The sequence below is a fragment of the Rattus norvegicus genome, chromosome X (assembly GCF_036323735.1).
Source record: "Rattus norvegicus strain BN/NHsdMcwi chromosome X, GRCr8, whole genome shotgun sequence".
Classification (NCBI taxonomy): domain Eukaryota; kingdom Metazoa; phylum Chordata; class Mammalia; order Rodentia; family Muridae; genus Rattus; species Rattus norvegicus.
The window spans coordinates 61674111-61698115 of record NC_086039.1 but is presented as its reverse complement, the minus strand read 5'-3'; the positions used below and the strand labels follow the sequence as shown (position 1 = coordinate 61698115).

Here is a 24005-nt window from a genome sequence, read left to right as displayed (position 1 = left end):
TAATACCCACTTATCAGTGAGTGCATACCATGTGTGTTTTTCTGTGATTGGGTTACCTCACTCGGGATGACATTTTCCAGTCCCATCCATTTGCCTAAGAATTTCATGAAGTCATTGTTTTTAATAGCTGAGTAATATTCCATTGTGTAGATGTACCACATTTTCTGTATCCATTCCTCTGTTGAAGGGCATCTGGGTTCTTTCCAGCTTCTGGCTATTATAAATAAGGCTGCTATGAACATAGTGGAGCATTCTTCCTTGTTATATATTGGAGCATCTTTTGGCTGTTTGTTCAGGAGTTGTATAGCTGGGTCCTCAGGTAGTACTATGTCCAGTTTTCTGAGGAACTACCAGATAGATTTCCAGAGTGATTGTACCAGCTTGTAATCCCACCAATAATGGAGGAGTGCTCCTCTTTCTACACATCCTAGCCAGCATCTACTGTCAACTGAGTTTTTGATCTTAGCCATTCTGATTGCTGTGAGGTAGAATCTCAGGGTTGTTTTGATTTGCATTTCCCTGATGACTAAGGATATTGAACATTTCTTTAGGTGCTTCTCAGCCTCAGTTTAGAATTCTTTGTTTAGCTCTGTTACCCATTTTTAATAGGACTATTTGATTCTCTGGAGTCTAACTTCCTGAGTTCTTTGTATACATTAGATATTAGCTCTCTATCAGATATAGGATTGGTAAAGACCTTTGCTCAATCTGTTGATTGTCGTTTTCCTTTGACAGTGTCCTTTGCTTTACAGAAGCTTTGAATTTTATGAGGTCCCATATGTCCAGTCTTGATCTTAGAAAATAGGCCTTTGGTGTTCTGTTCTAGAAATTTTCCCTTGTGCCTATGTGTTCTAGGCTCTTCCCCCTTTCTCTTCTATTAGATTGAGTGGATCTAGTTTTATGTGGAGGTCTTTGCTCCACTTGGACTTGATCTTTGTACAATGAGATAAGAATGGATCAATTTGCATTCTTCTATAAGCTGACCTCCAGTTGAACTAGCACAGTTTTTTGAAAATGCTGTCTTTTTTCTATTAGATAGTTTTAGCTCCTTTGTCAAAGATCAAGTGATCATAGGTGTGTGGATTCATTTCTGTGTCTTCAAATTTTTCCACTGTTCTACCTGCCTGTCTCTGTACCAATATCATGCAGTTTTTATGAGGATTGCTCTATGATACAGCTTAAGGTCAGGGATGGTGATTCTGCTAGAAGTTCTTTTATTGTTGAGAATAGTTTTGGCTATTCTTGTTTTTTGTTATTCCAGATGAATTTGCAAACTGATCTTTCTAACTCTATGAAGAATTGAGTTGGAATTTTGATGGGGGATTTCATTGAATCTGTAGATTGCTTTGGGCAAGATGGTTGTTTTTACTATATTAATCCTGTCAATCCCTGAGCATGGGAGATCTTTCCATCTTCTGAGATCTTTGATTCCTTTCTTCAGACACATGAAATACTTGTCATACAGATCTTTCACTTGCTTGGTTAGAGTCACACCAAGGTACTTTATATTATTTGTGGCTATTGTGAAGTGTGTCGTTTCCCTAATCTATTTCTCAGCCTGTTTTTCCTTTTAGTTGAGGAAGACTACTGATTTATTTGAGTTAATTTTATATCCAGTCACTTTGCTGAAGTTGTTTATCAGGTTTAGGAGTTCTCTGGTATAGGGGCTGGGGATTTAGCTCAGTGGTAGAGCGCTTGCCTAGGAAGCGCAAGGCCCTGGGTTCGGTCCCCAGCTCCGAAAAAAAGAACCAAAAAAAAAAAAAAGGAGTTCTCTGGTAGAATTTTTGGGGTCACTTAAGTATACTCTCATATCATGTGCAATGGTATTTTGACTTTTTCCTTTCCGATTTGTATCCCTTTGATCTCTTTTTGTTGTCTAATTACTCTGGCTAAGACTTCTAGTACTATATTGAATAGGTAGGGAATGAATGGGTAGCCTTGTCTAGTCCCTGATTTTAGTAGGCTATCTAAACATAGTAAAAGCAATATACAGCAAACCAGTAGCCTGCCCCTGCCCGCAGGGGCTTCATAATTTACAGGAACTGAGGGAGATCCAAACCTGAGGAGGAATGGGTGAGAAAGAGGAGCGAGACCAAGCAGTGTCCTTGTCAAGGTCTGTTTATTGAGAGGAATGTACAGCATTTAAAGCTCTAAAGCAGGAATTGAAGCAGGAACTGAAGCTTAGGGTGGGGGAGAGTACAGGGAAGTGCCCAAGGACATAAGGTGAATCATTAAACTGCAAGATATCCTCCTTAGACAATGAGGCAACAGTCTTCCGGGGACAAGTTCTCATGAATCTGCTCAGGGCAAGGCTCTAGCTTTGCTTAGTTCTGATGTCCGGTCCCCGACAGTAGCCAACATCAAACTAAGTGGAGAGAAACTTAAAGCAATCCCATCCCATATTTTGAAATAATATATTTTCTATAGTAGTTTTAAAGTTTTAGGCCTCAAATTAGTGTCTTTGATTCAATTTTAAATATCTTTTATTTGTGTTAATGTTTTGTCCATGTATATGTCTACATGCTCAGTGACTGCAGAATCCAGAAGAGGACATTAGATCCTTTGGAAGCAGTGCTATTCACAGTTTTGGACTGACATGTAGGTGCTAGAAACTAAAAGTGGATCCTCTGCAAGATCACCCGGCACTATTTGTCACTGAACATCTTTGTAGTCCCTCTATCTTTGATTCATTTGGCTTAGTTTTTGTACCTTAGAGATGAGGATCTAGTTTTTGTTTTTGTTTTTATCATGTAGATATTTACTTTTCCCAGAACTACCCATAAAAGGGGCAATTTATTTTCCAATGTATAATTTTGGTATTTAGCTCAGTGAGTTTCTTCCCACTTTACTCCATTCCACTCCACACTATGCTATGTTATGCCACTCCCTCCATTCTAGTCGATCCATCCATTCAACTCATCTCTCCCTTTCTCTTTCTCCCCTCACCCCTCTGTGTGTGTGTGTATGCCAGTGCTATCTATATGCTTTTTCTTATTACGATTCCCCTACAGCATAATTTGTGATACATCCAACACTGTTTGGAATATTTAGGGTCTTCAGGAAAAGTTCAATGATGCTTGGTCTAAACTGAAATAGCTTTTGGTGAACATTTTCAAAGCAGTTAGACTTAAGTATCACTGGATTACTAGAACTTCCATCCAGATGTCTTTGCAGTGCTTTTTATGTTACCTCTCGCTCTCTCAAGTGTCTTTCTGTCACTCCAGGTAGAAATGAAAACAGATCAGGACATACTAGCACCAATACTCTGTGCTAAAGGAAAATAGATATAACTCTGCAGTGGGTGTTTGACAGAAGAAATGTAGCATTATGTTACTTGTCAAAACCCTGAGCAATGACCTTGGCTTGATTTTCAGAAAAGAAACTATTTTAAAATTTGTAGCAAGTACAAATTTCAAGTAGTTTGAAGAATAGACCTCCTTATCTCTGATTTATTATCATCTAAGTAATTTGTGTCCCAAGATTCACTTATAGAAGCATATAGTATTTGATTATTATTGATCTTAGTGAAGGTAAGATGAAATCTTAAAAGATTTTTTCTTTTTAGATTAAGGTTATGTAAAAGGAGGTAAATTTATCACATGAAGAATTCTTTATAACTTTATATAAAGCATTCATTGCCGTCATCATCTCACTATCTGTGTTGGAGGCAGGCAATGTAGATTCCATTCTTGACTCAGTGATGAAATGGATAAAATGATAGATTAAAACCTAGTTAATTACATACTAGTGAAGTTGGAGCAAAAACCCAGGCCTGTTGCCTTTTAACGCAATGTTCTTTCCACTAAACCACTTCACTATTTACTGTGTGCAGAGCATTGTATAACACAGTAGGAACTTGCAGTGAAATAATACTTACAGTAGTACTTATATTTAAATGCCACTTTAAATTCCCCCTCCCACAAACATTTATTTTCTGTATTGAAATTAGTATATATTAGATTATTCTTGTTCATGCTGTCTTGTTTAGTAGCTGTCAAGTGAATTTCCATACACTCGAGCTTTACATTGTAATCGATGTAACACAATTGGTATCTAGAGGAAAAGGCTTTTATCTATTAACACCTCCTTTATTAGTTCCATGTTCCATAAGAAATAGAGCCAACCCAGGAAACCTTTTTGCATTTCAGTCTTTGCCTTATAATTCAATATGCAGAGGATGCCTTGGACACTTCAAAAATCAAAACAAGGAAATAACTTCTTCATTTGGCCTTTTGATGTGTGTGCGTGGTATTATTTATTTATTTATTTATTTATTTATTTATTTATTTATAGACAGGGTTTCTCCATGGAGCCTTGGCTATCCTGGAGCTCACACAAAGACTGCCAAAGGAAGTTTTAGTGATACTAGGAAAAGTGTGTTTCCTTTCATGGGAAAGCTGTATAGTAGAGGCTGCTCTAATTTACCTAATTGGAAACTACGGAAACCAATGGAATGAATTTATCTGTATAATATATCTTACCATTTAGAAGCATAGAATGTAGTTTTCCAATTATAAAGCTATATGGACATTACAAAGGTATGGGAACTTCAGAATGTTGATAAAGATGCATGTCTCATATTAGTGTATTTCCTTCTAAGGAAAAATTTCTTCAAGAGTAATAATTTAGTCCACAGTTCATTATTATTAGAATAAGAAGGGCACAGAGATATAATACACAACCTTCAAATGGATGGGGGTTTAAGCAGTACACTCATGCTTCAAGTCTGTCACAGACATGTTGAGTGCTTTGCTCCAAAGTGCCATTTCCTCAGCACTGTACTTAGGCTGATGTGGAGTTGTTATTTGGAAGTTGCTGTGGCCGAGAGGGAAAAAGCCCTTGAGGCTCTTATATGAGAAATTAAATGTTCTGGTCTGAAGTGACAGATCCCACTTCTACTTACAATTTATTGTCCAGAATTATTGCCCATGTGGTCAGGAAGCACAGTCCTACTGTCTGGTGAGATAATCAGGAAACTGCAAAAAAATTTGGCAAACAATACCAATGACTACTACACATAAGTACTGAGATGATCTCTACTTTTTCTTTTTGTTTCCACTAAGATACATCACAAATGTAATTAAGGGGATGTGCCAGAGCATACATAAATACTGTCTTTTGTTGTATATTTAGATTATTTGAAAAATCTCAGTGTTATATGTGTTTTATTTTAAAAATGCCTTAGAAGGAGTATAAATAATTGTGTTGGAACATGTCTGTAATTCTAGTAATCAAGAAGGTGGGATCTGAGGAATATGAATTCCAGGTGAGCCTGCCTGACTTACACACTGAGAGGCTGTTTCAAGTAACATAAGAAAATAAACAAAAATACTGTAATTGCTGTCCCCCACAAACAAAAAAGAGGAAGAAAAAGAAAAACATATAAATAATTTCTCTTTCTTTCTTTCTTCCTTTCTTTCTTCCTTCCTTCCTTTCTTCCTTCCTTCCTTTCTTTCTTTCTTTCTTTCTTTCTTCCTTTCTTTCTTTTCTTACCCAGTTGCCTTTAGTTCAGGGAAAGACAAAATAGATTCTTACCACTTCTAAAACAAAACAATTTCAAATTGTTTTGAATTTTCATTTAGTTGTAATTTCACTTAGTTTTGCAGAAGATGGAATTCAAGAATATATATACATAATATTAATTACATAATAAGCAGCACTTCTATGTTTATTGGAAAGTCAATCACCTTATAGTCACCAGATGAGTCTTTCAGATTTTGTTCCCAGATTGTAGTACACAAACACAACTTGGATATAGGTTGGAGGCTTTTAAGTAGTCTAATTCTTTTTTTTTTTTTGATTTTTTTTTTATTAACTTGAGTATTTCTTATATACATTTCGAGTGTTATTCCCTTTCCCGGTTTCCGGGCAAACATCCCCCACCCCCCTCCCCTTCCTTATGGGTGTTCCCCTCCCAACCCTCCCCCCATTGCCGCCCTCCCCCCATAGACTAGTTCACTGGGGGTTCAGTCTTAGCAGGACCCAGGGCTTCCCCTTCCACTGGTGCTCTTACTAGGATATTCATTGCTACCTATGGGGTCAGAGTCCAGGGTCAGTCCATGTATAGTCTTTAGGTAGTGGCTTAGTCCCTGGAAGCTCTGGTTGCTTGGCATTGTTGTACTTTTGGGGTCTCGAGCCCCTTCAAGCTCTTCCAGTTCTTTCTCTGATTCCTTCAACGGGGATCCCGTTCTCAGTTCAGTGGTTTGCTGCTGGCATTCGCCTCTGTATTTGCTGTATTCTGGCTGTGTCTCTCAGGAGAGATCTACATCCGGCTCCTGTCGGCCTGCACTTCTTTGCTTCATCCATCTTGTCTAATTGGGTGGCTGTATATGTATGGGCCACATGTGGGGCAGGCTCTGAATGGGTGTTCCTTCAGTCTCTGTTTTAATCTTTGCCTCTCCCTTCCCTGCCAAGGGTATTCTTTTTCCTCATTTAAAGAAGGAGTGAAGCATTCACATTTTGATCATCCGTCTTGAGTTTCGTTTGTTCTAGGGATCTAGGGTAATTCAAGCATTTGGGCTAATAGCCACTTATCAATGAGTGCATACCATGTATGTCTTTCTGTGATTGGGTTAGCTCACTCAGGATGATATTTTCCAGTTCCAACCATTTGCCTACGAATTTCATTAACTCGTTGTCTTTGATAGCTGAGTAATATTCCATTGTGTAGATGTACCACATTTTCTGTATCCATTCCTCTGTTGAAGGGCATCTGGGTTCTTTCCATTTTCTGGCTATTATAAATAAGGCTGCGATGAACATAGTGGAGCACGTGTCTCTTTTATATGTTGAGGCATCTTTTGGGTATATGCCCAAGAGAGGTATAGCTGGATCCTCAGGCAGTTCAATGTCCAATTTTCTGAGGAACCTCCACACTGATTTCCAGAATGGTTTTACCAGTCTGCAATCCCACCAACAATGGAGGAGTGTTCCTCTTTCTCCACATCCTCGCCAGCATCTGCTGTCACCTGAGTTTTTGATCTTAGCCAATCGCACTGGTGTGAGGTGAAATCTCAGGGTTGTTTTGATTTGCATTTCCCTTATGACTAAAGATGTTGAACATTTCTTTAGGTGTTTCTCCGCCATTCGGCATTCCTCAGCTGTGAATTCTTTGTTTAGCTCTGAACCCCATTTTTTAATAGGGTTATTTGTTTCCCTGCGTTCTAACTTCTTGAGTTCTTTGTATATTTTGGATATAAGGCCTCTATCTGTTGTAGGATTGGTAAAGATCTTTTTCCAATCTGTTGGTTGCCGTTTTGTCCTAACCACACTGTCCTTTGCCTTACAGAAGCTTTGCAGTTTTATGAGATCCCATTTGTCGATTCTTGATCTTAGAGCATAAGCCATTGGTGTTTTGTTCAGGAAATTTTTTCCAGTGCAATGTGTTCCAGATGCTTCCCTAGTTTTTCTTCTATTAGTTTGAGTGTGTCTGGTTTGATGTGGAGGTCCTTGATCCACTTGGACTTAAGCTTTGTACAGGGTGATAAGGATGGATCGATCTGCATTCTTCTACATGTTGCCCTCCAGTTGAACCAGCACCATTTGCTGAAAATGCTATCTTTTTTCCATTGGATGGTTTTGGCTCCTTTGTCAAAAATCAAGTGACCATAGGTGTGTGGTTTCATTTCTGGGTCTTCAATTCTATTCCATTGGTCTATCTGTCTGTCTCTGTACCAATACCATGCAGTTTTTATCACTATTGCTCTGTAATACTGCTTGAGTTCAGGGATAGTGATTCCCCCTGAAGTCCTTTTATTGTTGAGGAGAGCTTTAGCTATCCTGGGTTTTTTGTTATTCCAGATGAATTTGCAAATTGTTCTGTCTAACTCATTGAAGAATTGGATTGGTATTTTGATGGGGATTGCATTGAATCTGTAGATTGCTTTTGGTAAAATGGCCATTTTTACTATATTAATCCTGCCAATCCATGAGCATGGGAGATCTTTCCATCTTCTGAGGTCTTCTTCAATTTCTTTCCTCAGTGTCTTGAAGTTCTTATTGTACAGATCTTTTACTTGCTTGGTTAAAGTCACACCGAGGTACTTTATATTATTTGGGTCTATTATGAAGGGTGTCGTTTCCCTAATTTCTTTCTCGGCTTGTTTCTCTTTTGTATAGAGGAAGGCAACTGATTTATTTGAGTTAATTTTATACCCAGCCACTTTGCTGAAGTTGTTTATCAGCTTTAGTAGTTCTCTGGTGGAACTTTTGGGATCACTTAAATATACTATCATGTCATCTGCAAATAGTGATATTTTGACCTCTTCTTTTCCGATCTGTATCCCTTTGATCTCCTTTTGTTGTCTGATTGCTCTGGCTAGAACTTCAAGAACTATATTGAATAAGTAGGGAGAGAGTGGGCAGCCTTGTCTAGTCCCTGATTTTAGTGGGATTGCTTCGAGTTTCTCTCCATTTAGTTTAATGTTAGCAACTGGTTTGCTGTATATGGCTTTTACTATGTTTAGGTATGGGCCTTGAATTCCTATTCTTTCCAGGACTTTTATCATGAAGGGGTGTTGAATTTTGTCAAATGCTTTCTCAGCATCTAATGAAATGATCATGTGGTTCTGTTCTTTCAGTTTGTTTATATAATGGATCACGTTGATGGTTTTCCGTATATTAAACCATCCCTGCATGCCTGGGATGAAGCCTACTTGATCATGGTGGATGATTGTTTTGATGTGCTCTTGAATTCGGTTTGCCAGAATTTTATTGAGTATTTTTGCGTCGATATTCATAAGGGAAATTGGTCTGAAGTTCTCTTTCTTTGTTGTGTCTTTGTGTGGTTTAGGTATAAGAGTAATTGTGGCTTCGTAGAAGGAATTCGGTAGGGCTCCATCTGTTTCAATTTTGTGGAATAGTTTGGATAATATTGGTATGAGGTCTTCTATGAAGGTCTGATAGAATTCTGCACTAAACCCGTCTGGACCTGGGCTCTTTTTGGTTGGGAGACCTTTAATGACTGCTTCTATTTCCTTAGGAGTTATGGGGTTGTTTAACTGGTTTATCTGTTCCTGATTTAACTTCGATACCTGGTATCTGTCTAGGAAATTGTCCATTTCCTGAAGATTTTCAAATTTTGTTGAATATAGGTTTTTATAGTAAGATCTGATGATTTTTTGAATTTCCTCTGAATCTGTAGTTATGTCTCCCTTTTCATTTCTGATTTTGTTTATTTGGACACACTCTCTGTGTCCTCTCGTTAGTCTGGCTAAGGGTTTATCTATCTTGTTGATTTTCTCAAAGAACCAACTTTTGGTTCTGTTGATTCTTTCTATGGTCCTTTTTGTTTCTACTTGGTTGATTTCAGCTCTGAGTTTGATTATTTCCTGCCTTCTACTCCTCCTGGGTGTATTTGCTTCTTTTTGTTCTAGAGCTTTTAGGTGTGCTGTCAAGCTGCTGACATATGCTCTCTCCTGTTTCTTTCTGCAGGCACTCAGTGCTATGAGTTTTCCTCTTAGCACAGCTTTCATTGTGTCCCATAAGTTTGAGTATGTTGTATCTTCATTTTCATTAAATTCTAAAAAGTTTTTAATTTCTTTCTTTATTTCTTCCATGACCAGGTTATCATTGAGTAGAGCATTGTTCAATTTCCACATATATGTGGGCATTCTTCCCTTATTGTTATTGAAGACCAGTTTTAGGCCGTGGTGGTCCGATAGCACGCATCGGATTATTTCTATCTTTCTGTACCTGTTGAGGCCCGTTTTTTGACCAATTATATGGTCAATTTTGGAGAAAGTACCATGAGGAGCTGAGAAGAAGGTATATTCTTTTGCTTTAGGATAGAATGTTCTCTAAATATCCGTTAAGTCCATTTGGCTCATGACTTCTCTTAGTCTGTCTACATCACTGTTTAATTTCTGTTTCCATGATCTGTCCATTGATGAGAGTGGGGTGTTGAAATCTCCCACTATTATTGTGTGAGGTGCAATGTGTGTTTTGAGCTTTAGTAAGGTTTCTTTTACGTATGTAGGTGCCCTTGTATTTGGGGCATAGATATTTAGGATTGAGAGTTCATCTTGGTGGATTTTTCCTTTGATGAATATGAAGTGTCCTTCCTTATCTTTTTTGATGACTTTTAGTTGGAAATTGATTTTATTTGATATTAGAATGGCTACTCCAGCTTGCTTCTTCTGACCATTTGCTTGGAAAGTTGTTTTCCAGCCTTTCACTCTGAGGTAGTGTCTGTCTTTGTCTCTGAGGTGTGTTTCCTGTAGGCAGCAGAATGCAGGGTCCTCGTTGCGTATCCAGTTTGTTAATCTATGTCTTTTTATTGGGGAGTTGAGGCCATTGATATTGAGAGATATTAAGGAATAATGATTATTGTTTCCCTTTATATTCATATTTGGATGTGAGGTTATGTTTGTGTGCTTTCATTCTCTTTGTTTTGTTGCCAAGACGATTAGTTTCTTGCTTCTTCTAGGGTATAGCTTGCCTCCTTATGTTGGGCTTTACCATTTATTATCCTTTGTAGTGCTGGATTTGTAGAAAGATATTGTGTAAATTTGGTTTTGTCATGGAATATCTTGGTTTCTCCATCAATGTTAATTGAGAGTTTTGCTGGATACAGTAATCTGGGCTGGCATTTGTGTTCTCTTAGGGTCTGTATAACATCAGTCCAGGATCTTCTGGCCTTCATAGTTTCTGGCGAGAAGTCTGGTGTGATTCTGATAGGTCTCCCTTTATATGTTACTTGACCTTTTTCCCTTACTGCTTTTAATATTCTTTCTTTATTTTGTGCGTTTGGTGTTTTGACAATTATGTGACGGTAGGTGTTTCTTTTCTGGTCCAATCTATTTGGAGTTCTGTAGGCTTCTTGCATGTCTATGGGTATCTCTTTTTTTAGGTTAGGGAAGTTTTCTTCTATGATTTTGTTGAAGATATTTACTGGTCCTTTGAGCTGGGAGTCTTCACTCTCTTCTATACTTATTATCCTTAGGTTTGATCTTCTCATTGAGTCCTGGATTTCCTGTATGTTTTGGACCAGTAGCTTTTTCCGCTTTACATTATCTTTGACAGTTGAGTCAATGATTTCTATGGAATCTTCTGCTCCTGAGATTCTCTCTTCCATCTCTTGTATTCTGTTGGTGAAGCTTGTATCTACAGCTCCTTGTCTCTTCTTTTGGTTTTCTATATCCAGGGTTGTTTCCATGTGTTCTTTCTTGATTGCTTCTATTTCCATTTTTAATTCCTTCAACTGTTTGATTGTGTTTTCCTGGAATTCTTTCAGGGATTTTTGCGATTCCTCTCTGTAGGCTTTTACTTGTTTATTAATGTTTTCCTGTGCTTCCCTAAGTGTGTTCAGGTCTTTCTTGAAGTCCTCCAGCATCATGATCAAGTATGATTTTGAAACTAGATCTTGCTTTTCTGGTGTGTTTGGATATTCCATGTTTGTTTTGGTGTGAGAATTGGGCTCCGATGATGGCATGTAGTCTTGGTTTCTGTTGTTTGGGTTCCTGCGCTTGCCTCTCGCCATCAGATTATCTCTAGTGTTACTTTGTTCTGCTATTTCTGACAGTGGCTAGACTGTCCTATAAGCCTGTGTGTCAGGAGTGCTGTAGACCTGTTTTCCTCTCTTTCAGTCAGTTATGGGGACAGAGTGTCCTGCTTTCTGGCGTGTAGTTTTTCCTCTCTACAGGTCTTCAGCTGTTCCTGTGGGCCTGTGTCTTGAGTTCACCAGGCAGCTTTCTTGCAGCAGAAAATTTGGTCTTACCTGTGGTCCCGAGGCTCAAGTTCGCTCGTGGGGTGCTGCCCAGGGGCTCTCTGCAGCGGCAGCAACCAGGAAGACCTGTGCCGCCCCTTCCGGGAGCTTCAGTGCACCAGGGTTCCAGATGGTCTTTGGCTTTTTCCTCTGGCGTCCGAGATGTGTGTGCAGGGAGCAGTCTCTTCTGGTTTCCCAGGCCTGTCTGCCTCTCTGAAGGTTTAGCTCTCCCTCCCACGGGATTTGGGTGCAGAGAACTGTTTATCCGGTCTGTTTCCTTCAGGGTCCGGCGGTGTCTCTGGCAGGGGTCCTGCCGCTCCTGGGCCCTCCCCCACGGGAGCCCAGAGGCCTTATACAGTTTCCTCTTGGCCCAGGGATGTGGGCAGGGGTGAGCAGTGTTGGTGGTCTCTTCCGCTCTGCAGCCTCAGGAGTGCCCACCTGACCAGGCGGTTGGGTCTCTCTCTCACCGGGTCTGGGAGCAGAGAGCAAGTAGTCTAATTCTTATCTAAATAGAAACACTAATTTATTTAAGACAGCTTCAAATGTTGTGCCAATATGACATGCTTATGTTTCACCATGTTTCTTTTCATTAGGGCCACAAGTTCTATGTGTTAACTAGAAAAGTATAGAGATACTTTTCACTGACAGCTCCCCAAAGATATTAAAATCAACCTTTATGATTTGCCTTTAATGTTGCTCACATACTCTGTTGATGCATTTTTAATATATTCTATTTTCCCAGTGAGTCACTTCAAAAAGAGTTTAGCATGAACTTTTCCAGAGTGAATGGCAAATCTTTGCTTTAGTAGTAGCTTTTCCTTTTAACTCTGAATTAGACTTTATGATATCTTATAAACATTTAATGTAGTGAGCATTTCTTGTGTGTGAACGTGGAAGTCTGCATAAATCTTTTGGGATACACACATACATTCTTACTATATTGTTTGCATAGTTTAGTGGCAAACTAAACTATCAACTATCTCCCTTAAAGATTCCTCCATCTAAAATGGTATCTCAAATTCCCAACCGACTCCATCCTCCTCCTACTAACATTTTCAAAATACAAGAAGCTCATCATAGATCATTCCTCATCATATTGAGTGATTTCTAAATGTTGAAATCTTGGAAGGATGTGTTCTTTTAATATGACTGTATTACTTATTTTATGATCAAGATCAAGAACTTTTCTTTCCACTAAACATACTTCTTTGTGAACTTTCATGTAGCCTAAAATGTGTTTTTCCTGTTTGTAAGTACATTTCTCCCTGAGGATTAATTCACCAGTACCATGACAAAGATTCCACTTCAGTACAAGGAGAATATGGTGGCAAAGTTTGAAAAACTTGGGATGATAATTATGGATAATTACACATGAGGAAATAACTCAAATATGTCCTTAAGTCTTTGAGGTATAGATGGAAGGTCTCCAATCGTTTCTATTATAGCACCATAAAGCTTACTGTCAGCATCACCCACAAGTGCCCTTTTCTTTGGTTAACATTTCCTCCTCCTCTTGCTAGTGGTCCTTACTCATACAGTTCTTATCACTGGAAAAGAAATGTAGAAAGACAAATGTTTGAATTCACATACTAATTTGGTGAGCTTGATGAAGACTTAAATGAATGTTTGTTTTGACATTAGTCTTTTAGGGTTGCCAAGCCATCTGTCTCATTCAGCAATGGCTTTATTATTTTTCATGCTTATTCTGCATTTTGTTGATAGATTTATTTAATAGATTTTAGGAGCCATTTGCCAATCTTACTATCTCTATCTCTTTCAAAAAGCACTCAATATGATGAGGAATGATCTATGATGATCTTCTTGTATTTTGAAAATGTTAGTAGGAGCAGGATGGAGTTGGTTGGGAATTTGAGATACCATTTTAGATGGAGACATCTTTAAGGAAGATAGTTGATAATTTAGTTTGGGACAGAGCTTTACAAAGCTTGTGTGAGCTTCAATTACTGGTGTTTCTACTTCTACGAGTAAGCTGCTAATAGTTTATTGGTATAGTGGCTTGTTTTAAGCCCCAAGTTCTTTCATAGTTACCTCAGTATATGCATCTAACTCAATGTTGGATCCTAGACTTAGAATATTTATCATTATTCTATAAAGGTCTTCAAAATATATTATACTAACATTTACTTATAGATTATCTAATTCCAAAAATTATTTAAGATAGATTACATGGGAGAAAATGGAAATCTAGAATCATTATGTGAGAGAAACTATCCCCATAGTTAGAGGTTAGAATCAGGAATTCAAAATTATGTAAGTAGTAGCATAAATTTGGAGGTAAGGGATCTGTGATGAACATTTGAAAACATCTATGAAACAGTAGTTCAATATTATTATTGAGATCAATTCAGTGAATTAACTAGAACTTTATTCATAGGTAGAAATGGGAGAACAAAGTGGAGGGGGGAATTTCCTCAAAGACATCAAATAGAACTTTAGTTCTCCCATTGAAAAAGTTTGGAGTGGGGAGGTTTCATCTAATCTTAAAATGGAAACTGCTGCACAGAAGAAGCAAGAAGCTAGAGCACAGAAGAGCTGGAGGAAGAAGTGCAATGCCAGTGTCTAGTCAACTAAGCATGTGTTCTGCAAAGACTAAAGCAACAGGGGAAAAAAAAACAAAAATAGTCAGAGAAAGATAATGGTTGTAAACCAGAGAAAAAAAGCACACAAAAGAGAAACAAGCCGAGAAAGAAATTAGGGAAATGACACCCTTCATAATAGACCCAAATAATATAAAGTACCTCGGTGTGACTTTAACAAAGCAAGTAAAAGATCTGTACAATAAGAACTTCAAGACACTGAAGAAGGAAATTGAAGAAGACCTCAGAAGATGGAAAGATCTCCCATGCTCATGGATTGGCAGGATTAATATAGTAAAAATGGCCATTTTACCAAAAGCAATCTACAGACTCAATGCAATCCCCATCAAAATACCAATCCAATTCTTCAAAGAGTTAGACAGAACAATTTGCAAATTCATCTGGAATAACAAAAAACCCAGGATAGCTAAAGCTCTCCTCAACAATAAAAGGACTTGGGGTTGGGGATTTAGCTCAGTGGTAGAGCGCTTGCCTAGCGAGCGCAAGGCCCTGGGTTCGATCCCCAGCTCTGAAAAAAAGAAAAAAAAAAAAAAACAATAAAAGGACTTCAGGGGGAATCACTATCCCTGAACTCAAGCAGTATTACAGAGCAATAGTGATAAAAACTGCATGGTATTGGTACAGAGACAGACAGATAGACCAATGGAATAGAATTGAAGACCCAGAAATGAAACCACACACCTATGGTCACTTGATTTTTGACAAAGGAGCCAAAACCATCCAATGGAAAAAAGATAGCATTTTCAGCAAATGGTGCTGGTTCAACTGGAGGGCAACATGTAGAAGAATGCAGATCGATCCATCCTTATCACCCTGTACAAAGCTTAAGTCCAAGTGGATCAAGGACCTCCACATCAAACCAGACACACTCAAACTAATAGAAGAAAAACTAGGGAAGCATCTGGAACACATTGCACTGGAAAAAATTTCCTAAACAAAACACCAATGGCTTACGCTCTAAGATCAAGAATCGACAAATGGGATCTCATAAAACTGCAAAGCTTCTGTAAGGCAAAGGACAGTGTGGTTAGGACAAAACGGCAACCAACAGATTGGGAAAAGATCTTTACCAATCCTACAACAGATAGAGGCCTTATATCCAAAATATACAAAGAACTCAAGAAGTTAGACCGCAGGGAAACAAATAACCCTATTAAAAAATGGGGTTCAGAGCTAAACAAAGAATTCACAGCTGAGGAATGCCAAATGGCTGAGAAACACCTAAAGAAATGTTCAATATCTTTAGTCATAAGGGAAATGCAAATCAAAACAAACCTGAGATTTCACCTCACACCAGTGAGAACGGCTATGATCAAAAACTCAGGGGACAACAGATGCTGGCGAGGATGTGGAGAAAGAGGAACACTCCTCCATTGTTGGTGGGATTGCAAACTGGTACAACCATTCTGGAAATCAGTCTGGAGGATCCTCAGAAAATTGGACATTGAACTGCCTGAGGATCCAGCTATACCTCTCTTGGGCATATACCCAAAAGATGCCCCAACATATAAAAAAGACACGTGCTCCACTATGTTCATTGCAGCCTTATTTATAATAGCCAGAAGCTGGAAAGAACCCAGATGCCCTTCAACAGAGGAATGGATACAGAAAATGTGGTACATCTACACAATGGAATATTACTCAGCTATCAAAAACAACGAGTTTATGAAATTCGTAGGCAAATGGTTGGAACTGGAAAACATCATCCTGAGTGAGCTAACCCAATCACAGAAAGACATACATGGTATGCACTCATTGATAAGTGGCTATTAGCCCAAATGCTTGAATTACCCTAGATGCCTAGAACAAATGAAACTCAAGACGGATGATCAAAATGTGAATGCTTCACTCCTTCTTTAAAAGGGGAACAAGAATACCCTTGGCATGGAATAGAGAGGCAAAGATTAAAACAGAGACTGAAGGAACACCCATTCAGAGCCTGCCCCACATGTGGCCCATACATATACAGCCACCCAATTAGACAAGATGGATGAAGCAAAGAAGTGCAGGCCGACAGGAGCCGGATGTAGATCGCTTCTGAGAGACACAGCCAGAATACAGCAAATACAGAGGCGAATGGCAGCAGCAAACCACTGAACTGAGAATAGGACCCCCGTTGAAGGAATCAGAGAAAGAACTGGAAGATCTTGAAGGGGCTCGAGACCCCATATGTACAACAATGCTAAGCAACCAGAGCTTCCAGGGACTAAGCCACTACCTAAAGACTATACATGGACTGACCCTGGACTCTGACCTCATAGGTAGCAATGAATATCCTAGTAAGAGCACCAGTGGAAGGAGAAGCCCTGGGTCCTGCTAAGACTGAACCCCCAGTGAACTAGACTGGTGGGGGGAGGGCGGCAATGGGGGGAGGGTCGGGAGGGGAACACCCATAAGGAAGGGGAGGGGGGAGGGGGATGTTTGCCCGGATACCGGGAAAGGGAATAACACTCGAAATGTATATAAGAAATACTCAAGTTAATAAAATAAAAAAAAATAAAAAAAAGGAAAAAAAAAGGAAAAAAAAAGGAAAAAAAAAAAAAAAAAGCACAAGATACTGAGATTCCAGGACACATTCATAGGAAGCCCGAGTTGAATAATATTCCTGATTCAGCCAAAGAGGCCACCTCTCAAAAAATAAAGGCAGAGTGGGGGAAAGAGTCTCAGGTAATAGTTCCCTCAGAGATTGTCACTGTACCAGAGAAGCAGATACCTGCTCTCACTGATCCTCCTATGCTCTACAAGGAAATCAGCACCACAGTGGTGACTACATCTGCCTCCAAGGCAATGTTGGAATCTTGGGCCAGAACTGCAGTCAATGCTAAGAATCTGTTCTAGGCAGGGTAGTCCAAGGCAATATTGGAGACCTATGGGGAAATGTGGTGTGTTCATGGGACAAGCCTTCCTGTGGTTGGATTTGGCTGTAGTTACCATGCTGAACAAGCCTGGGTACCCAATTAGAAAGGGAAAGTGATTGCCCTCTTCCTGCTTCCTACCTGCACATTTCTATCCCGACACCTGGAGGACACCATGCTGTGCCCCAAGTGTATTCATAGGAACAAGGTCTTAACTAAGAGCCTCGAAGGATAAAAGACAGATCTCTTAAGTTTGGGCTAGCTGCGGGCATCACTCACTCTTGTGAGTGTGATCGACAGTGCTGCAGCTGACACTGAGATGGATGGAAATCCACATCTATGCTTTTGAAGGTGTTCATCTTACCAAGAAATTATGGGATATTGGAAGTTAGTTGATGCTTAAGTAAAAGCCAGTGAGGCCACCAAAATTTCCACCTCTGCTCGTTGTGATGACTGAACATTGGGAGTGGCCTCCTACTCTTGCATAAAGATAAAAACGTGCCCTATGTGTTTTGTTGCAAGTAGGTCCTGGGGCAGGAATACACCATCTCCAGATACAACAGTTGCTTGTCCTGTCACCAGCACAATGGGGTCACAGCCAGTTTGATTGTCAACTGTAAAGACTTAGCTTGCGCCTGTAGCCTCTGTGTGTCCTCTTCCCTGGGTTATAGTGTGTTGTTAGTGTTTAGTACTTGGGTTTGTTTTCTGCTGTTGTAAAGTATTACACCACCACCACCACCACCACCCCCCCCCAAAAAAAAGAAAGAAAGAAAAGAAAAGAAAAGAAAAATTTTGGAGTGATGGAGAGTTCTTTTCCTCTTCACTATCTTTGTTTTGGGAAGCATTTTTTTGTCAAGTGTGATACTACTGTGGTTTGAAATTTGCCTCAAATCCAAATATTTCTCAGTCATCTGCTTTTATGGGGGTGTTAGGGGAAAATGATTTAGGCTTACAACCCAAAAGATAAGAGAAATGATTTTAAACCAAGAGACTATTTCTGGGAAGGTTAGCTGCCCGTGAGTATCTTACCAAGATAATTTTGAGAGCTACAGATTATTGTAAGGATAGGATTGGGAAGATAGGAAAAAGGAGTCGCTAGAGATGCAAAAAAAGCAATGTAAATAGAAGGAAATAGAGGCTAGGGAGGTGGCTTAGTGGGCAAGAATGCTTAGCACAGAATCTTGAGGACTTGAGTTTGGAGCCCTAGCACTCACATTTCAAAAGCCTGATACGCTACATATGACTGCCCATACCTGTAACTTCAGTGCCAAGCCAGAGACAGGAGGATAACTTGGACTTAAAGCCATCATATAGGTAAGAAAAGCCGACTCTCTAGCTTCTGTCTTAAGGAGATAAAGTGAAGAGTTGTAGAAGACACCTAATGTCCTCTGTCTTTCCCATGTGTACAGGAGTGCACACACGATGGAAGCATACAATGCACACATAAATACCACACACTTATCCATACACAAAAGGGGAATGTCTAGAGGAACAGAATGTGGTTATTTTGTCTGTTAACAATCTGGCTAGATAAACCTGAAGAATTCCATATATATATATATATATATATATATATATATATATATATATATATATATAGTACGTCCATTTTTATTGCTGCTCTAATCACAAGAGCTAGGAAATGGAATCAGCCTTAGATGGCCATCAAATGATAAGTAGAAAGTGGAAACATGGCACAAAACAAGTGGAATTATAATCACTACCAATGAAAAAGGATATTATAGAAGTTTTAGGAAAATGTATATATAGTATTATATTGAGTAAGGCAATGCAGGCAAGGAAGGCAGATGTTCTTTCTTATATGAATATCCTCATTTCAAGGTTTTTAAAATTTGACAGTCAGTTGGAGTCAGCATTTGAAGAGCCCCAAACTTTTGAAATAAGCCATCAGGGGAGGCATTGTGATGATGTGGATATTAAAATACCTGGGCTATAAAAGTATGGGAGAGCCAAATGATGGTGACCTATGCCTGTAATCCTAGTATGTGGGAAGCAGAGATAGAAGAATCTCTGTGAGTTTGAGGCCAGCCTGGTCTACAGAAGGAATTCCAGGACAGTTAGGACTACAGAGAGAAATCCTGTCTTGAAAATCAAAAAAGGAGTGTCAGTGAATATTTTATGTAGAAAGGTTTAAACAGAGATGTGACAGGATAGTGGGAATAGGTGGAATAAGGGAGAAACTTAAGGATGTATTAAAAATATAGAAATTACTACTTTGTAAGCTAGGAAAAATGTAATTCAACAACAGCTTGGAATATAATTATGTATTGGTGCAAAATGCTGCTTCCGGAAACCATCATTTGTAAATGGAAATCCCAGTACAGGATATCTTCCTGTGCATTGTTAATTATAGACCCCCCCACTCCAAATAACGAAGGGTATTGTTCTTATTTTCCCACAAGAACTAGAAGGTTGCTGATGATATCATAGTCTTTGGTTTCAGGGACACTGAAACAAAAATCAAGCTGGAACTAAGCTGGGAGCTTCCTCCCTGCTGGCTAGTGTTTATAGCATCAGAAAGTGCTATTTAGATAGTTAGTGGAGAAAAATCATTAACATTCTTACCCAGCTGTGGTCTCTAAAGCTATAATACTGCTATTCCAGAAAAGATATGCCTACTGGTAGAATAGTGACATTACTGTTTTGAAACTAAACAACTGTTTTCTGATTGGATTTGAAATTCATTCCCTGACAGGGCACCTTAGATATTGAAAATTCAGACAAAAACCTATGGCTACATCTGAAATCAACTAAAACCAAAGCATTTGGGAACACCTTTGAGTGATTTTCTTGATTGGATCATTTGAGGTTGGAAGATGCACACTAAATTTGGGTCACATTTTCTAGTAGCACGTGTACGCGTGCGTGTGCGTGTGCATGCAGACACACACACACACACACACACACACACACACACACAAAGAGAGAGAGGGGGAGTATAGTTCTGTTCCTCTAGAGAGCCTTGACTTTATGAGGGAGGAGTTCGGAGGGACAGTAATAGGGATGGTAAATATGATCGCAATTAATTGCATTTTACATAGTATGGAATTGTCTAAAAATAAACAACATTGATGGCAAACAAATAAAAATCTACCCAATTTAGCTCTTTGAATACTTCCCTAGAACCTCTGCTATACAACTGTGGGTCAAATAGACCAAATATTTCCTCACTTTATGGAACTAGTGTGGCTCCTTAGAGGTCAGTGTGGCTCTACACTATAACCATTATTTACATTAAAACCAAGTGTGACTGTGTTTTAATTCTAGCAGTCTTTAAATTGGCAAGTAACGTGAGAATTGCTGGCCACCTAACCATTCAAAGACTACATTGGTTATCTGGTTCTGTGTAATTGTGGCAGCCCTTAAATTGGAAGAATACCCTAACCGGAAAGAGTATCATCAAATTTGTACTATTTACCTCCTTCTTTTCAATGTGTAAGATGTAGCTAACCTGCTTAATGTATGATTGCACTTAGAATATCAGCCTAACAACTCAATACCTGATGGGTAAAGAACATTAAAGTTTTGACAGAATGAATAGCTCAGTACTACATGGATCCTCCCAAGAACTGCCCTGGACATGACCACCATTGTGAGTCCAGTGGGAGAGCTGGAGGCTTCATGATTTGTTGGGTGGTGTACCAGCGCCATGCCAAATGTAGTTTGTGGATTTCTGAGAAGAGCAGCGCTTACATTGCTTGAGGCTGTATTTGACAGATTCGATTCTATAGGTTTTACTCTTTTTTTTTTAATAGGTTTTACTCTTGCATTGTGGTTTTATTTTTTTATTTCTATTGCAGCTGGAAGTATACACAGAACATAAAGTGAATAAATAAATAAAATTTAAAAAAGGAAAAAGAAAACTAATGTAGTATATTTAAAAAAGAGCTGTTTAAGATGAAGAGATGAATAAAGACTGTCATTTTGGAAATTGTGGGGAAAAAATTAAAGTAAGTGTCATAATTTGGCAGACCTAAGCAGTACTTCAAGGACTGGGATCTTGAAATAATCTGGTGTGCCATGTAGCTTGTTGTTAACTCTGTAAATATATACACAAGATTATAAATGTGTGTGTGTGTGTGTGTGTGTGTGTGTGTGTGTGTGAATGTTTTTATCTATACCCTCTTCTTACAGAATTATCGAGTCAGGAAAGACATACATCATAATACAGTGAAAAATATATTAAAATTATTCTAGACTCTTTTGGTTTCATGCTCTATTCTATTTGTGTCGACAGCTATGATTCTATACCTGAGACATTAAAGTAAAGAAGGAAGTCCTACTGGACGGCTGAAAACTCTACTGGAACAAATATCTGGAATCCTCATTTATGTAGCTCTAAAAGTAAAGATTCAGTCACATGTTTACTATTTTGTAGCGTCTTGGTTAAAGCTTTGATAGACAACCAACAATAAGACAGAAAGAACTTTTCGGCAGTCTTCAAGCTCTTCAGATGTTGAGCACACATCCTGAGTAAAATCCAAGGATAATCATAGTTTTGAGGAATTATGAATTATTCCATGTGAAGGTGGGGTTTCTGAAGAATGTAGAGGGCAGTTTCAACAGAGCACTCAATCAAAGGTTTTTCAAAGTTGACTTTGATAAATAATAAGGTCCTTACTATTCTTAGTTTAATCTGTCAATTTTATTCCTTCTGGGGTCTGTTCTCTTTTCTGGTCTTGATCCTAGAGACTAACCACCAAGGCCATCATCACTATAGCTTCTATCACTAGCCACTCTTGTATTAGATTTGGCCAATGGCAGGCAACTGGAAGAAGCTGGAGTCTTAGAAAAGAAATGGCAGACTTGTTATTTCCTGTTGTCTTCCACCTGGGGCCCATGGTTTTGTTTTTGGGTCATCTTTCACGATCACAGCCCATGCCAGGAAAATCCTCCTCTACAGCTCTATATCTCTCTGGCTCCCAGGAGGTACTGTCATTTCCTTCTCAGGTATCGCCAGTTTTGTGTTTAAGGTTTCCCATTATGACTAACATATGGGCATTTCATGAGCTTCCACGGATTCCCTTTATTTGTCTTTTACCCTTTTGTAAGTCTCTTGAATCATTTGCCACGTATTTTGTTGTTGTCCCTCCAACACACCCCGAGGTCTTGATGGTAGAAAATGTGAAGCATTTGTTAAAGATCATTCTGTGGAAGCTTCTGAAAATTTCACCCAACTCCTGAATTTTTGCTCTCTACATCACAGACCTTCCTGTTTCTTCTCTTTCAGGAAGTTCTTGGGGAAAAGTCTTTAAAAATTGAGCAGCCATGAATGTATTAATTTTTTCTCTAGGCTCTGGCTGGATGTTCTGTCCATGGTAATAAAGCTCTGAAAGGAGAAATACATTCTGGAGAGTCCTGTCTCCTCCAGCTGCAGATGTGACAGGGAGAATGAGGCTAAGTAAAGACGATGATAAACAAGCTAAATGCCCTGGGATGAGCAACAAAGATTTGTGGATGGATTCCTTGAGTTTCTTTTATAAAAAAGAAATACGAAACGATTCATGAATTTGCATGTCATGCTTGCAATAAGGGCCATGCTAATCTGGGTAATCATTCCAATTTTAGTGTATGTGCTGCCAAAGCAAGCATTCCTGGAGTTCTTTTACCTAGCTTAGTTTTTTCAATTAAGAAAACTGAAGTATACTTTACATATAGTGAAATTTGCTTTGCTAGACTATATCTCTGTGGGGTTTCACAAACACATACAATCATACAACTTCCGCCACAATAAAGATACAAAACAGTTTTATTTGCTTCTAAATAACTCCTGCCAGCTGCCCATTTGTGCTCTGCCTTACCCACCTCCCCGTGCCTGTATTGCCTGTTAAACTCATAGTCTCTTTTCCAGCCTCACAATTTTGCCTTACCAAGAGTATCATGTGAATGGAATCCTACAGTATGCATCTTTGAGGTGTACCTTTCACCTTGTAGTCTAATACAGTGCTTCTCAACCTTCCTAATGCTATGACCCTTTAATACAGTTCCTCATGTTGTGATGACTCCTTCCTCCCAACCATCATTATTTTCATTGCTACTTTATAACTGAATTTGCTACTGCTATGAAACAAAATGTAAATGGTTTTGAAGTTAGAGTTTTGCCAAAGGGGTCACAGGTTAACTCACAGGTTGAAAACCAGAGGTCTGTCAGATTCATCCACCCATTTGTTTGTATCAGTAGATTATTCCTAGTTATTACTGACCAGTATTTTAATCCATTTATGCAAACTATTTTATCCATTCTCCATCCGCCAGCAAGGGAAATTTTAGTTATTTCTATTTTGCAGATATTGCAAAGAAAGTTATTGCCGTCGTCCATGGTCAGATTTTTATGTGAACATTAATTTTCATTTCTCCTGGGAGTGGGATGCCAGTATCATGATGAGTTTAAAACTATGAGAAACTGTCAAATGATTTTTCTAAAATGTCTGTACTATTTCGTATCCCAACTTTTTCCCACAAGGGAATCATATTAGGTGTTTTATTTATAAGTATCAGCAGACATTAGATCCATACAAATAAACATTTTCTCAAATGCGCTCCAAATCAATAATCTGATTAAAGAAGCTTTATAGTTCTTTGATCTTTTGCATTTGGAGCTTCTTAACCTTATCTCATTTTGTCTTTGAAAAGACAGACTTACATCTATAAAGAGGACTTTTTGGACCCACAGGACACAGAGACCTAAGAAGACATGGATGAAATAATGAAAAACAGGTAATGAGTTTTTGAACATAAATGTCTATTACCGTACATTATTATCCTAGCAGAAGTAATCTAATAACTAGGAATGTCATAAACCTCTGA

The 24005-nt window shown here is 38.8% G+C and overlaps 1 non-coding gene and 1 pseudogene across 1 annotated transcript; one reads left to right on the top strand and one right to left on the bottom strand.

Annotated features, from left to right (window-relative positions):
* The first annotated feature begins 5212 nt into the window (after positions 1-5212).
* On the top strand, positions 5213-17412 carry Dppa4-ps1 (developmental pluripotency-associated 4, pseudogene 1; annotated as a pseudogene).
* Positions 17413-22684: 5272 nt separating this feature from the next.
* Positions 22685-22786, bottom strand: LOC120099431 (U6 spliceosomal RNA). The gene has a single exon (XR_005498615.1). It is a non-coding gene; the product is annotated as a U6 spliceosomal RNA (small nuclear RNA).
* Positions 22787-24005: the final 1219 nt, after the last annotated feature.